Source organism: Drosophila yakuba, chromosome 3L (assembly GCF_016746365.2).
Source record: "Drosophila yakuba strain Tai18E2 chromosome 3L, Prin_Dyak_Tai18E2_2.1, whole genome shotgun sequence".
NCBI lineage: Eukaryota > Metazoa > Arthropoda > Insecta > Diptera > Drosophilidae > Drosophila > Drosophila yakuba.
Window position 1 is genome coordinate 9,170,270 of NC_052529.2, and position 9,777 is coordinate 9,180,046.

Consider the following 9,777-nt stretch of genomic DNA (forward strand, 5'->3'; position numbering starts at 1 on the left):
TAAGCCATGAGCAAAAAAATGAGTTATTAATGGCAATCAATCAAAAACTGGCAAAACGCTCAAGCTAAACAACAAAGCGCGCACAGGACAACAAAAGAGTGAGGCTATGTGAGGGGGAGTGAAATAAAAAACCGCGAGGAATTCATAAATTGATTGATTGATTTAATGAATGATTGATTAATGCATTTCAGTTGCAAATTCCCCCATGCAGAATGCAGCAGCAGCATCCGCCACATGAATCCGATGCTCTTAAAAAGCGCAATGCACTTTAAAAGATTTGTTTAAGATTTTGGCAAGCTTTTATAGAAATGTGGCAGTTTATATTTACACTAACTTGTGCGTGTTAAATACTTGATATTTCGTAGCTCTATTATGGATAAACAACAATTTGAAAATATTTTTTTTTTCCAAATTTCGTATTTTAACCGTGATTTTTCTCCGTGTGCAGCCAAAGTTGGAGTGTGCAGATTGTGGCCTTCAGTGGCAGCCTTCAGCTGACAGCTTGCAGCCTTCTGCTCCGCTCTGCTCCTCTCGAGTGCCAGACAGGCGGGCGGGGGCGGTAGGCGGGGCCGGGTGGGCGGTGGGAGCGGTCCGGGGCAATGGCAATTATTGCAGAAGGAAGCTGAGCTCCGTTTGGCCGTGGCATTGTCGGAGTGCCTGGGATTCAGGAGAGCGGAAGGAGCAGAATGGGCGGAAGGAGCGGATGGAGCTGCAGTCGCCCGGCAACTGCTTTAAAATGCATTTTCAATTAGGCATAATTTCAGACAGCTCCGCATACATTTACCCCCTGCGACTTGCATCCCCCCTTTTGGGGTCCCCAACCTATGATGTGTGAAAACATATCCATTTGGACGTGATGTACGTTGAGGCCAAGGGATTTGATTCGGCTTATTTTGGAATTAGTTAAGGCCAATCCAATCCATATTGTGCTCAAAGAATGATTGGAATATTTTCCGTAATTGACTTGGGCATTTGATAATCAATTGTGAAATATTAAGTTTCGCTTTGTATAAGCTCTGATTTCATTTGATTGCATTTAAATTCTTGAAAAACTACTTGAATGCTCCTTTTACTTAGTGATGTATTTATGAAATTTAAGGCTTAAGGCCTAGAATGTAACATGTGATTTTTTAAATGGTTAAAAAGCACATTCTTATAATATTTACTAACAAAGTTCCTAAAGTAATGTGGCAACAATCACCTTTAACTATCGAATTCTTGGGCACAGCTCAATTTCTTAATCGGTGAAACTTTAATGAGAGTGCACATAAAAATGCTCCCCGCAAGCGAAACAAATTAGTGAGCACAACACCAAAGCCACAAGAATGGGAAAGGCGGGGAAAGTCGGGGAAAGTAGGTGGGGGTCGAAAAGGTCCTGGCCATATTCTACTACTACCCATGCTGCAATATAATATTGTACCAAAAACAAAGACAACGCAACACAAAACAGGGGGAAAAAGAACGGAAAACTTGCACAAGGTTTTTAATAACGTGGAAAACACAAGGAAAAAGCAAATATTGATGCAAGCCGCAAATTTCAATTAAGAACAGGAAGAAGAAGCAGACAGGACATTGGCGTCGGCAGAGGCAGAGGCAGCGACGCGGCCAAGCAGCCAAGCAGCCAAGCAGCGCCAGCGACGGCGAGAGAGAAAAGCGAGCTGAGAAAGGCGAAGAGAGAGAGCGAGAAGAGAGAAGGAAGAAGTGGCTGTAAAGCATTTGATGTAATAAAATAACGTATACGCCGGGGTGGCAGCGGCGAAAGGACGCAGAACGAGAAGCGAACAATAAGAGCAATTTAAGCCGCAGGAATGTGAGTGCTGGTGTGTCTGTATGTGTGTGTGTGTGTGGGAAAAGGCCGGAAGTGGAAGTAAAAGGGGAGGCAACCGGAAGAGGAAACGCCACAAAAAGGGACCCCAGATAAAAACAAAACCAGAAAACAAGAAAAGCCTCCCCCTCCGAAAAGCCCATTCCGCATCAAAAATAATTACCACGAAAATCAATGGGCAAAAAATTGGCAAAGTACAGAGGCAAAAGAGACAGCGTAAGACGGAAAAGTAGCGAAAATTGAGCGCAAACTCAAAGGAGAAGCGGAAGAGAACGCCAAAGCGGAAGTAACGCCAAAATGCGGAGTAGAATGGCGAGAAGAAAGGCGACGAGAAAGGCGAAAGCAAGTGCCAAAAAGGGACGATGACATGACGAGCCAACCGAGTGTGTATATGTGTGCGTGTGTGTGTGTGTCTATGAGTTTGCACAACATTTTGCTACCCTTGCTGGCTGACAACCCCCAACTTTCCACAATTTCCACGCGGCTGCTGTCTATGTCTGAGGCATATCGATTTTTTCCGCCTTCCACGGACTTTTCCGACGCTATTTTCCTCCTGCTTTTCTTTTTTTTTCATTTTTCCTTGGGCGCGTCTCCCAGGAAACACGCTTTTTATTCGTGGCGAAAAGTTGACTTGTTTTGATTTCTATTTATAGCGAGCGGAGCTTGATGTCAATGAACCTGAAGGATTGCATTTAGTTAATCAGCTAAGCTTAATTAATGGCCAGCTTTAATGTAAAATGCAAAAGGGAATATTTGTAATTAGGAAAATGTAAAATATACGTGACTCAAGCTTACAGCTGAGTGGATAGTAAAAGCCATTTGCTAATTAGCGCAAATAAAAGCTAAAGCTGGTAATTAGAAATGTAACCTAGACATAGATTAAACATGGAAAATCATTGAGCTCGAATACATAGAAGTGGAAGTACAAAAGCAAATAACTTTAAATAAGTCTTAACGTAAATGTACAAAAGATGTAATAAAGTGAATGAAAAAAGTTTAAAAGTAAAAGGGGAAACTCTTAGGAAAGTAGCAGAACTCAGACACTTTTGCCTTTAAGTGGTAGCTTCCGTTGTAGACAAGAAGTTTCCATTTTGTCGCCCCAAAGAAATTGCATAACAAAGGGCGAACAGCGCGGAAAACTGGTGAAATTCAGGCCAGTACCAGAGGCAGAAGCAGCTAGCAATTGTTGCAACGGCAAGATGAAAAAAGGGGTGGCAGAAAAAAAAATTGCTCATCAAGCGGAGGACCGAGGAAGGCAGCAGAAGTAGATTTTCCCGGCCAGGATGTAGATGCAACGTCATGGCAGCGCGTGCGAAAGTAAAAACCGGGAACCCCCGGCGGCACAAAGGAATCCGGGAATCTCGTGTCTGGGACTTCGGGGACCTCAAACCTGCCAGCTAAACGCTTTCACGCTGTCTGCGTTAGCCGCTTTTCCCCAGTGCCAGTGTGTGTGTGCGTCTCTGCGTGTGTGTGTGTGTGTGCGTGAAGGTTGACATTATGAACTTGAAAGTTGTACATAAAAAAGCGACAGCAGCAGCGTGGAAATTGTTATGAATGAATGCATGTGGGCGGGGGAGCGAATACGGGGAAAAAAAAGTACCTGCATTGCCATGCCAACCGCCAAGTATTTATTGTTTGTTTTTGGCCGCGACGCCGGGCATATAAACAAATGTCAGCTGTGTGGCCGGCCATCAATTACGCATGCAATCGCAATCGCGGGTTGAAACGAGGTCAAAACTATCGGCAAACACAAAAATTCGCGAGGGAAAACCAGTGGGGGGAAATGGTGTGGGAAAGTCGGTGGAAAATTCACAAAACAAAGCACCTGCCGATTGAGCGATGAATGAACCACACACTCACACTGGCACGCACGCGATACGCACACTTGTGCAATGGCCTGCAGTTCCGCAGATTCATTCACACACACAGCATACAGCATACAGCATACAGCGTACAGCATGTAGCACATAGCATCACTCATACGCCGCGTGGTGCAGCGGCGGGCGAGCCATAAAAAAGAAGTTTCGGCCATCGAAAGAGAAACGTTTTTTGGGCCAAACGCGAGGACTTTCTGGTCCTATTTTTGTTGATTTTTTTTTGCCACGATGCTCTGGGAATGCAACTGGCTCTGTGACTGTGACTCCCTGACCTGCTGCTCCTGGTAGTCCTGGCCATGCCACTGCGCTAAAACCTTGTCCAATTCCCCGACTGGCGAGGACATTTGCACTTTTATTTTCAGTCAGGGCCAGTCAGCAATGCGTTTCAGGGGTTGCCAAAGGTCGACTGGCACTGCCATACAAAACGCAACCAGTTTCCACTCAATTGCAGGGTGGGTTCCATGACATTCTACAGAGTTTAAAATACATAAATCTTAAGGGGATTATAAGGTTCAGATTCAGGACAAGCAGTAATGCTCTTTAAAGATTAGCATATTATTGAATTTGTAAAATACAATAAAGGAATAATAGGCAATAGCACAATCATCATCTCTCTACACAAATTAATACGATTTTATTGCATTTTTTTTTAAACTACAAGAGTATTTCGACATTGAAAAGCTCCGCTTTGGTTTCTACTGGGTACCAGCCAGTCGACTACCAAAACTCTTTAGCTCATTGTTGCTTTGGCGCTGGCCAGACGCGAAATTTGAATTTTTATGCAGCGGCAGCAACAAGAGCAGCAACAAGGAGCGTGCCGCAAAAGTTTGTCGACCTATATAACCGATGGCTACCGACACCCTCGCTGGAATGCCGTGGTCCCTCCTGGACCCCGAATCCGAATCCGAGTCCCCCAGGTCCCCCTCCGTCATCACGGATCTGCGGCAGATACGTGTAATGCAAGTTCAAAGCAACAGCAGCAGCAGCTGCAGGAACTCCAACTATTTGGGGCGTCACGTATTTGAAATGCAACAACCTGTTGTGGGAAAAATCCAATGCCAGACTTTGGCCAGAACAGCAGGGCGGGGTAAAAGTTCTGCGGCGAATTCTCGGCATCCTGGACTTCCTGCATATCCTTGAGCATTTGCCGAGCAGTGAAAGTCATTTCGTTGAGACACGGCCCGAGAACTTTTCTAATTGCAGGACAATCAATATCGAATTCGGCAAGAAGTGGTGGTAAGTCACCCTCTTGAGCATTTCCGAGCCCCACCCCCATTTTGCTCCCCAACCATGTAACCACACTACCTTTCTCCACTTTTCACCCTCCATCCAAGTTTCTCTATACTTTTGCCGAATCACGTGTACACCATACGAAATATATTATATGTGCACAATAAGAATCAAGGAACAAATACATTTGAAAGTGATTTAAATATCCTGAATCTACTTTAATGCATTGTAGTTGTGTGTGATTTTCATACGCAACTTTTATTTATGAACACTTTGGAAAAGCGACATTCTTTGGCTCTACACTTGAAATCGCTTATTTTCCCGGTGTATGTACTCATCCCCATTTTTAGCGAAAAGAAGGTGCGGCCCAGGTTGGGAATTTTTCAAAGAATGCCTGGGGGTGGCAAGGTGCACACACACCCACCCGCTAATACACCCAACCCACCACACCTCCCACTTTTAAGTCAACCCCCATCCAAAGGGGGTGAAAATTTCGGGTGGCGCTTTAACAAACGATAGCAATTTAGAAGATGCCAGAGGTATGCAAATTTATTGCCGGAAATGTAATTTACAAAATACGCTGCAGGCAAATGGAAAACAGCGACGTCGACGGCTACGCAGGCAGCGACGGCGGCAGAGCGATTGCAAGCTGTTTTTGCATTTTTTCATTGTCTGCTGCTTCTGCTTTTGTTGTTGTTATTTTATCTGGTCATTTTTGGGGGAAATAAAAGTTGAGGTTGGCCGAAAAATAAAGGGAAGAAAAGGAGTAAGGCGTTAGGAGAAGAGAAGGAGAGCCTTGAAAAGCGGAAAAGCAAGGATCGCTGGGATAAGCAGGGGGCGGGGCAGGCAGAAGGCGGCTTACAACGCGTTTACATTACACAAACAATCAAATGCAACGCATGCGCCGCAGAGAGCGCGAAAGAGAGGGTCGAAAGACAGAGAGAGTTGTGGGAGGAGTGTGAGGGGCAAGAGAGAGAGCAGCTGCATATTAACTCTTCTTCGCCACGAAGAAAGTGGGAGAGGCGGCGAAGAAAGGGGGCGGAAGGTAATGCAACAAAAATTCTAAAATAAGCTCAAAGCAAAATTAACAAAACATAAAATTTGGCAAGACGGCACAAGAAAAGCACTATAGCTACGAAAGTGAAGGAAAACAAAACCAAATGGAGAAGGAAAACAAAAGGGAAATTCAGAGGAGCACGCGGAGATGCTGCTTATGCAAAGTGCACAGCAAAGGGCTAAACCCAAACAACAACAACCAAAGCAGACGAGACAACAAAGAAGACCAACAGAGACAGCAACAAAAGGGATGGTCAAGGAGGAGGCGGAGATTGGGGTGGAGAAGAAGCAGGAGAAGCAGGAGCAAGAGGCAACAGCACAGCACAGCGCATATGAAGGAAAAGCCAAAAGGCAAAGCGCAAAAAGAACGCCAAAATGCAGCGACTGCGACAGCGCAGCAGCAGCAGCAAAAGCAGAAGGAGAAGCAGGAGATGGAGAAGGAGAAGCTAAAGCAGCTGCTCGGCGACAGTGCACAGTGGGGTCAAATGGGGAAAATGTTAACAGATTCTTTAAAAACAAAATAATTCAATTAATCTGAAGAAACAAGACTTACGTAGTAAACATTGAAAACAATTGAAAACTTATTTATACCTTCGCATACAAAAAAAAGGAATATTTTAAGAAGTATGACTTATAAATTGAAATATAATACTAATTCAACTGTTATTAATGAGTCTATGAGAAAGGCTAAAAAATCTGGGATTTGTTAAGTTGTGGCACGGGTAATTTTAAAGAGCTCTGGAGAAGGCAATTTTTTTGACCTTGTTGATCCCCCGCTCCCACTCGTGATCAGTTGACCCACTGTGCAGGTCAAGAAAGTGCAAGAGCACGAGTTGCAGTGGTATAGGTGTTCGCTGCTATGTGTGTGTGTGTGATAGCGCGTTGGTGGCGCAGGAGGCATTTTGTTGTTGTTTCTGTCGCTGTTGCTGTGTTGCCTCCAAAACAAAAAAAAAAACGCGGAGCCTTGCTGCCTGTACTTTTTGCTTTTGGCATTTTGTGGCGATATTCGCGAAATGCGCGCAGCACTCACACACAAACACATACGCGAAGCAGACAAAAGACGAAACAAAGTGCAAGACGCACACGGGAATAATTGAATTTTATTACATTGTTTGGAGAGGCACAACAACAAAAGTTGCAGGAGCGAAAGAGAAAGGGCGCCAGGCGGGGAGGGGCAAGCAAGGGTGTGAAAGAGAGACGGAGAGAGTCTCCCCAAATGCACAAGTGTGCGTGTGCAACCACCAAGGCTATACACACACACACACACACACACACACACGCTGCAGCGACGCGACTCGAAGAGAATAATGACCCCAAAGGCTTGTCGATTGTTGTTGCTTTTCCTGCTTTTATTGACTGCTATTTTCGCTCTCCCGCTCAGCGACATTGCACGCGTATGTGTATGGGTGTGTGTGTGCGAGAGTGTTGCAGTTCTTGTTGTTGCTTTCGCTGGCAGAAGAGCAAGCAGCAGCAGCAGCACCGCCAGAAGAAGAAGAAGCAGAATCAGAAGAAGCCGGCATATGCTGCGGCTGTCCCAAGCCCAAAAACACTACTCCCCACCGCCCCCTAAAACACACCCACTCCCCATCATTTGGCAAGCCTACCGACCCCGCACCTCCCTGCGATTTCCACGCCCCTAACACCCCCCAAGCAGCTGCGGAAAAGAGGTCGATGATGGTGACTGCACTGCGAGAAAAATCTGACCAATATCCAGACAATAATTAAGAATTCTTTGACAAATGTGTTTTACGACTCGTATACGCAATTCGACCTTAAAGTATGCAACACATTTATCTGTTTACATTGCTTAAATATATTTCCAATAAGTGGGAATTTTTTCAGTCTTACGATCACTAGCAAAAGTATTTGAAAGAATGTTTTAACATTTTTTAAACTAACATGGATACATTATACATGCTATGCCCAAATACCCATAATACTAATTACTAAAGCACTTTAACTTTTTGTCTCAGTGATGCGGCTAGAAGTTTCGGCTCTTGAAAGGCGTAGACACAGGAAAAAACGAGGAGATGGTCCAAAGGGAAGGGCGGCGTTTAGGCGGTTACTGGAGGGGCTAGAACGCTGCCCAGCTGAAATGGAAAGATGCAAAAAAATAGAAAAAAGATACAACTTATGAGGCAGCCAGCGAAGACAACAAAGGCGAAAATCAAACAAAAAATAAACAGAGAGAAATGCGACAACGAGCGAAAAAGACAAGAAAAATGCAAAGACAGCAAAGGAAAAAGAAAAGCCAAATCAAAATAAAGAAATGCAAGACAACAGCTGCCTTTTTTGTGTGTGCTTGTGGAAATTATAAAGGCATTTTCCTGGGCCTCAAACTTTGCAAAAAGCATAATAATAATAATAAAAAAAAAGTAAATGGCAAAAGGCCAAGGAAAATAATAATAAAACAAAATTGAAATTTGTAATGAAGCCACTTTTTTGCTCCCCCACAAAAGCACTCTCACACACACACACACACAGGCGCACACGCATTTGTATCTGTGTGAGGGGTCGGAAATTGCTAGCAGAAGCGGGAAAGGCGGGGAAGGTGGGGGAAGGGAAGTGGAGTTGTGGGTGGCTATATAGCTAAAGCTTAATGGGTGGCATGAAATATTGCCGGCTAAAGTTTTTTCCAAAATGAGTTGCGTGGCAAAAGAGCAAAAGCAAAACAAAAAGCCAGATAGAAATGGGCAAAAACAGAGGAAGTTGAAGTTGCAAACTGTTGGGGAAATGGCAATTCAAGGAAACCAATTTAAATTGAGTTTGATCATCGTCCCAGCTGCCATAACGATATGCGTACATCCCACCCAAAATCAATATAAATGGCACAATATAAAGTTGCCCCTCGAAGTTTGTTCGCTAATTCAAACTCACTCGATATTGATTCCCGGCAACTTAAGTGCCAATTAGAGCAAACAATACTGGTCATTTGTATTAATAGAAATAATTAAAGGATTTCCTGGTATTTCCAACTATCAATTTGTTTCGTGGCATTCGTTCTTTTAGCTTTTTGATTCATAGAATTTCTACAAGTAATTTAAAGGTTTCCTTTTCAAGAAATCATAAAATAATTATATACAGCATATAAGCTACCTTTGTATATACTTTGGAGAAACAATATCTAAGCTCCTCACAGCGCAATGAACTTGGTTTCTTTGCAATTTGTATCCCCAATGCAATTACCATCGACGGAATTTGCGTTCCTATCTAGATTTAAATTCAGCCCATCTATTTTCCACTCCACGTTCCCCCATTCACCTTATTCTGCTTATCTAATCGATCTTTGCTTCTTTCTCGTTTCAGGTAAGTAACTGCTTATCAAGATGCCAGCTATTTGGCCTAAAATATATAGTCCTGGTGCGCTGTAAGTAGCCTAAAAATATGCAACAAAGGTGGAGATCGGTTATCGGGAAAGGCAATTCCCAAGACTTTGCACATTTCGCTGTCAGAAATGGCTAAAGAAATTGAAAAGAACTTAAGAAGTACGAATTTAGGAGGCATTAGGGGGGTTTTGCGTTTTCCAAGGGGGGTAAGTGGGTGGCAATGGTTCCCCCGTTTTCGTTTTCAGTTTTTGTTTTCTATTCGGTCGTTCCCCGCCTTTCCTTTAATTTTTTTGTGCCTTTTCGGTTTACCGCAGTTATTTTTTACTACCTTTTTGCCGTAGCAACCGCACACAGATACACGCACACCAAGTTGCAAGACGCCGACGTCGGCAGCGCTGTCGGCGAATGCCGGCGAGAGAGCGACGCTCTCGCTCTCCCGCGTCGCCACAATGGCGGCAAACAC

The 9,777-nt window shown here is 44.1% G+C and overlaps 1 protein-coding gene across 6 annotated transcripts in view; it reads left to right on the forward strand.

The window, feature by feature from the left end:
* LOC6533469 (DNA N6-methyl adenine demethylase) overlaps nt 1-9,777 on the forward strand; it is a 96,697-nt gene that overhangs the window by 51,600 nt on the left and 35,320 nt on the right. The window lies entirely within an intron of this gene.